The following is a 6,436-nucleotide window of genomic DNA, read 5'->3' as shown; positions in this document are numbered from 1 at the left end:
TGGATGATAATAACGAAAATATCGATGATAAAGGTGAAACAGTTAATGCGACCTTCATATGTGACTGAAACGATGTACTGCGTTTATCGAGACGAGGAGAGAGAGATCGTGAGAGAGAGAGAGAGAGAGAGAGAGAGAGAGAGAGAGAGAGAGAGAGAGAGAGAGAGAGAGAGAGAGAGAGAGAGAGAGAGAGAGAGAGAGAGAGAGAGAGAGAGCAAGACGAGGGTGAGGGAGAGAGAGCGAGAGCAAGACGAAGAGGGTGAGAGAGAGAGCGAGAGAGAGCAAGACGAAGAGGGTGAGAGTGAGAGCAAGACGGAAAGGGAGAGAGAGTGAGAGCAAGACGGAAAAGGTGAGAGAGTGAGAGCAAGACGGAAAAGGCGAGAGAGAGAGAGAGAGCAAGACGGAAAGGGTGAGAGAGAGAGCAAGACGGAAAGGGTGAGAGAGAGAGCAAGACGACGATAGTGAGAGCGAGAGCAAGACGACGATAGTGAGAGCGAGAGCAAGACGACGATAGTGAGAGCGAGAGCAAGACGACGATAGTGAGAGCGAGAGCAAGACGACGATAGTGAGAGCGAGAGCAAGACGGAAAGGGTGAGAGAGAGTGAGAGAGAGAGAGTGAGAGCAAGACGAAGAGGGAGAGAGAGAGCGAGAGCAAGACGAAGAGGGAGAGAGAGAGCGAGAGCAAGACGGAGAGGGTGAGAGAGAGAGCGAGAGCAAGAGGAAGAGGGTGAGAGAGGGAGCGAGAGCAAGACGAAGAGGGTGAGAGAGCGAGAGCAAGACGGAGAGGGTGAGAGAGGGAGCGAGAGCAAGACGAAGAGGGTGAGAGAGAGAGAGAGCAAGCGAGAGCAAGACGAAGAGGGTGAGAGCGAGAGCAAGACGGAAAGGGGGAGAGAGAGAGAGAGAGAGAGAGAGAGAGAGAGAGAGAGAGAGAGAGAGAGAGAGAGAGAGAGAGAGAGAGAGAGAGAGAGAGAGAGAGAGAGAGAGAGAGAGAGAGAGAGAGACGGACGGAAAAGGAGAGAGAGAGAGAGAAGGAGGGAAAGGGTGAGAGAGAGAGCAAGATGGAAAGGGTGAGAGAGAGAGCAAGATGGAAAGGGTGAGAGAGAGAGCAAGATGGAAAGGGTGAGAGAGAGAGCAAGATGGAAAGGGTGAGAGAGAGAGAGAGCAAGACGACGATGGTGAGAGCGAGAGCAAGACGGAAAGGGTGAGAGAGCGAGAGCAAGACGGAAAGGGTGAGAGAGCGAGAGCAAGACGGAGAGGGTGAGAGAGGGAGCGAGAGCAAGACGGAGAGGGTGAGAGAGGGAGCGAGAGCAAGACTGAGATGGTGAGAGAGGGAGCGAGAGCAAGACGGAGAGGGTGAGAGAGGGAGCGAGAGCAAGACGGAGAGGGTGAGAGAGGGAGCGAGAGCAAGACGAAGAGGGTGAGAGAGAGAGCAAGCGAGAGCAAGACGAAGAGGGTGAGAGCGAGAGAGAGAGGGAGAGCAAGACAGAGAGGGTGAGAGAGGGTGAGAGAGGATGAGAGAGAGAGAGAGAGAGAGAGAGAGAGAGAGAGAGAGAGGGTGAGAGAGCGAGAGCAACACGAAGAGGGTGAGAGAGAGCGAGAGCATGACGATGAGGGTGAGAGAGAGCAAGACGAAGAGAGGGAGAGGGTTCGAGAGAGAGAGAGAGAGAGAGCAAGAGCAAGACGAAGAGGGTGAGAGAGAGGGGGAGAGCAAGACGAAGAGGGTGAGAGAGAGGGGGAGAGCAAGACAGAGAGGGCGAGAGAGAGAGAGGGCGAGAGAGAGAGAGCGCGAGAGAGAGAGAGGGCGAGAGAGAGAGAGGGCGAGAGAGAGAGAGGGCGAGAGAGAGAGAGCGCCAGAGAGAGGGTAAGAGAGAGCAGGAGAGAGAGAGAGGGCGAGAGAGAGAGAGAGCGGGAGAGAGAGAGAGAGAGAGAGAGAGAGAGAGAGAGAGAGAGAGAGAGAGAGAGAGAGAGAGAGAGAGAGAGAGAGAGAGAGAGAGAGAGAGAGAGAGAGAGAGAGAGAGAGAGATGGCGAGAGAGAGAGAGAGAGAGAGAGAGAGAGAGGGGGAGAGCGAGAGAGAGAGAGAGAGAGGGGGAGAGAGAGAGATGGCGAGAGAGAGAGAGAGGGCGAGAGAGAGAGAGAGGGCGAGAGAGAGAGAGAGAGAGAGAGAGAGAGAGAGAGAGAGAGAGAGAGAGAGAGAGAGAGAGAGAGAGAGAGAGAGAGAGAGAGAGAGAGAGAGAGAGAGAGAGAGAGAGAGAGAGAGAGAGAGAGAGAGAGAGAGACAGAGAGAGAGAGAGAGAGAGAGAGAGAGAGAGAGAGAGAGAGAGAGAGAGAGAGAGAGAGAGAGAGAGAGAGAGAGAGAGAGGGCGAGAGAGAGAGAGCGCGAGAGAGAGAGAGAGAGAGAGAGAGAGAGAGAGGGCGAGAGAGAGAGAGGGCGAGAGAGAGAGAGGGCGAGAGAGAGAGAGGGGGGCCAGAGAGAGAGAGAGGGCGAGAGAGAGAGAGGGCGAGAGAGAGAGAGAGGGCGAGAGAGAGAGAGAGGGCGAGAGAGAGAGAGAGGGCGAGAGAGAGAGAGGGCGAGAGAGAGAGAGGGCGAGAGAGAGAGAGGGCGAGAGAGAGAGACGGAGAGAGAGAGAGACAGACAGACAGACAGACAGACAGACAGACAGACAGACAGACAGAGGGTGTGTGTGAGAGAAACAGAGGGGAGGAGAGAAGGGAGAGGGGTTGAGAGGTGTGTGTGTGTGTGTGTGTGTGTGTGTGTGTGTGTGTGTGTGTGTGTGTGTGTGTGTGTGTGTGTGTGTGTGTGTGTGTGTGTGTGTGTGTGTGTGTGTGTGTGTGTGTGTGTTTTTGTGTGACACAAAGAGAGAGTGACAGACAGACTTATGGAATGTGTAAGTGTCAGACAGAAAAAGGAATGGGGGGGGGAGTGGAAGGAGAGGCACATACACATTCACGTTTCACCAAGGTGGGGGGGGGGGTAGTGGGAGAGGGGTCGAGTGTGCTTGTTTGCTGGACAGAGTGAGACACACACACAAAGGACAGATGTGATTGTAAGAGATTGAGGGATTGTGTTGGAGATGGAGAGAGGAGCATTTGGCAGTAATGGAGGAACAATGTCAGCCATTAAATAGTTTTTGCTGTTGGGAGTGAGACTGAAGTAGTGTGAGAGAGTGTGAGAGTGTGTGAGTGTGTGTTTGTTGAGTTGGAGTGTGATTGAGTTTGTGAGGATACTAAAGTGTATGTGGAGGGAGGGGAGCGAAGGTGTGCCTATCCGTGTTTGTTGGAGGTATGATGTTGGGAGTGAGTGAATGAGTGAATGAATGAATGAGGGAGGGAATATCATGTGATCATTAAAAATATTTGCCTGGAGGAAGATACTGTACTTTGATGTGTTTGTGAGAAAGGTAGTTCAAAGGAAATGTGCGTTTGTGAAAGGAAGATAAACACGGGTGTGTAAGTAGTCCATTGCATTATATTATTCAAATTGTAAACATTTTGACAAGATTAGGTTTGACTTTTCTGGGTAAAGTTTGGCTTGGTTAACTTAATCGTATTTGTTTCTAATTATCAATAAACCCACTAATTGCACTTTTGACCCCCTGGTTTGCCCCTCTTTTCCCCGTTTTTTAAAATACATTAAAGTGACCTTATATTTTGCACCTGTAATGCTTCCTTCTGGATGGAGGTGATTCGATCATACTGGAGGAAATCTTCTGTTCCCTTTCCTTTGGCTCTTTTGGTTGTGTTTTGTGGTGTGATCGCTGGTGCGAGCTGGAGTTATCTTTGAAAATGATCTTGATGAAGGTGCTGTTGATTTTATTTATTTATTTATTTATTTATTCTAGGATGCTGTGATATTTGGTTGCCCGTCGCGTTTTTAACTTAGCTTTACTTCGCGTATTTTAATTTCCACTGCACCCTAAATGGTTAGGTCCTTCTGACTCTTCTTTACAGCCTACCTGTTGCTTGAGGATGTTACTGGAGCAATGATGAAGGGTTAACAACCAAAATGTCAGCTTCTCCTTGCTTCCCATGGCGATTGGGAAGGGACACGATGAGTGAGAACAGGGTAGAGGGACACGGTGAGTGAGAGCGGGGTAGAGGGACACGGTGAGTGAGAGCGGGGTCGAGGGACACGGTGAATGAGAGCGGGGTCGAGGGACACGGTGAATGAGAGCGGGGTCGAGGGACACGGTGAATGACAGCGGGTTAGAGGGACACGGTGAATGACAGCGGGTTAGAGGGACACGGTGAATGACAGCGGGGTAGAAGGACACAGTGAGTAAGAGCGGGGTAGAGGGACGACACGGTGAGCGAGTGAGTGAGTGAGGTAGCGGGATGACATGGTGAGTGAGTGAGTAAGGTAGCAGGACATGGTGCTGTGCAAATACCAAACTAGAAGCATACTCGGTAGAGCACATACCTCCGTCACGCAATGCCTGATCCACGAGAACATATTGGTCCCAAGACATTATAAAAAAACATCGTGCGTGTGTATCGTTTTTGGCCCTATCTGTCAATGGTGAAGAATCACTTTAAAAATTATATAACTGTTGTATCCATATCCGCATTCGGATCTTCACTATAATCAAATAAATTCTTCCTTGTCACACACTTAACCTTTCCACCAAGTTTCATCTGAATCCGTCCACAACTTTTTGAAATATCGTGCTTTATATGAGTTTAGCCCTATCAATGGAGAAGAATCACAGAAAAAATTATCATAGTCGGATTCGGATCCAGATCTTCACCAAAATCTAATCATTTCGTCCTTGTCGCACACCGAACCTGCCCACCAATTTTCATCCGGATCCGTACACAACTTTTTGAGATACCCTGCAAACAAACAGACAGAGAGGGGTGAAAACCTAACCTCCTTCACTTTCGGTGGTGGAGGTAAAAATGTGCATGTAATCCTCGGTGTCCTGTCAATTTCGTCCATTGTTCTACCTGTAAGTTACGTTGACCTGTGTGATCAAACAAGATCTGATGTTTCTTGTTCGGAGAATTTTGTTCTCCTCCACCGCATCCACTAGAGTCCCTATATTCTCGGATTAGGCCAAGTAGCGATAACTTGCAATTTGAAGCCATTTTGTTTCCATCGTGTGTGGCGCACCGAGCCTGTGACCTTTGTGCATGAAGCGTAATGTGTCAGTTTTCTCATCAAGTTGTCTTTCCCTGGGTCCAAAAGGGAGATTATATTACTTCATGATTTTTTTTTCGTTCTTCCATTGTGTCAGAATAAGCATCTACAATTAGACAGGATTGATTTAACCTCAAAACAGATCGCAGAAACCATGGCAAAATGAAGTTGAATCCACGAGTAAAGGTGGACGCTACTGAGTGCCAAATTCAAGGTGTATAGAGTGTGTGAGTAGAAGAATCACACAGGGAGTGACAGGATGCAGAAATTTGAAAGAATTGGAAGAAGGAAAGTGAAAGAGAGAAATGGAGGCACATCATGCATCCACACCAATGCGTACACCATCAAGAGTAGAGGATTAGAAAAGATAACAATTGTGAGTGAAAAAAGAAAAAGAAAAGAGCTTAAGAAGGTTTATTGATTGTGTGCTCTGCTGGAAGGCAGGTCCTTGGCTGCTTGGCAAGAGTGATACTGGGTGGTTTGCCATTGCCTTTCCAGCAGTTATTCAGGGCAGGAATTTGTAATTTGTTCAGGGTGCTGGCGATGGCTCACCGACTCTTGGTGAAGGACACCGTGGGATCTTTAACATCCAGCAGCTAATGACGGCAGACTGGGACACCTGGCTGAACGTCCATTAGTGGGACGGCACAAACCTTGATGAATCGCCCTGCCTGTGAAACACCGGGATGATATTTTGTAGCTGGGTCTGGTTTCAGACCCTGGATTAAACAGCTCGGAGACAAACGTGTGCCTCCACGCCATCCTGCCAGCCCCTTGAGAAAATATGGATCGGGAAAGTTTTTCTTTGCAATTGAATGGAACAAGAAAGAAGGAATAAGAGAGGGCTACATTAAAATGAAGTTGAGCCAGAAGTGAAGGGATTATTTTTTTCCAACTGTTTTTATTTATTTACTTATTTAAGTACTGCACCACTGAACACATGCATGTGCTTACGCTCCTTCACCTGTGCTGAAAACGTGCACGTGCATGTAATCCTTCATTCTTCAATATCTATATATTAATACTGAAGGTCCAATCTTGTGCTCCTCCTTGCGGTCACGTCACGTTTTTCTCGGTACTGTGACCTGGACTGAAAGAAACTGCGTACCTGTAAGAGTGCATCGCACATAGTGTCAATAGTCAACTTTTAACTGTGAAGCAGAATAAACACTTTTCGTTTACATGGTGACATGTGACATCACCGCTGAGAGGCGTCAGGACGTCATGACATCATCGGTCATTCGCCAACGTCATTACGTCCGTCGTCGACAGACCGTTACTGCTGAGAGGTGTAATTC

The sequence above is a fragment of the Eptatretus burgeri genome, chromosome 9, assembly GCF_056783735.1.
Source record: "Eptatretus burgeri isolate ZD-2024b chromosome 9, Ebu_testis_v1, whole genome shotgun sequence".
NCBI classification, from domain to species: domain Eukaryota; kingdom Metazoa; phylum Chordata; class Myxini; order Myxiniformes; family Myxinidae; genus Eptatretus; species Eptatretus burgeri.
The sequence above is the reverse complement of the archived record's forward strand: the minus strand, read 5'-3'. Positions refer to the sequence as shown.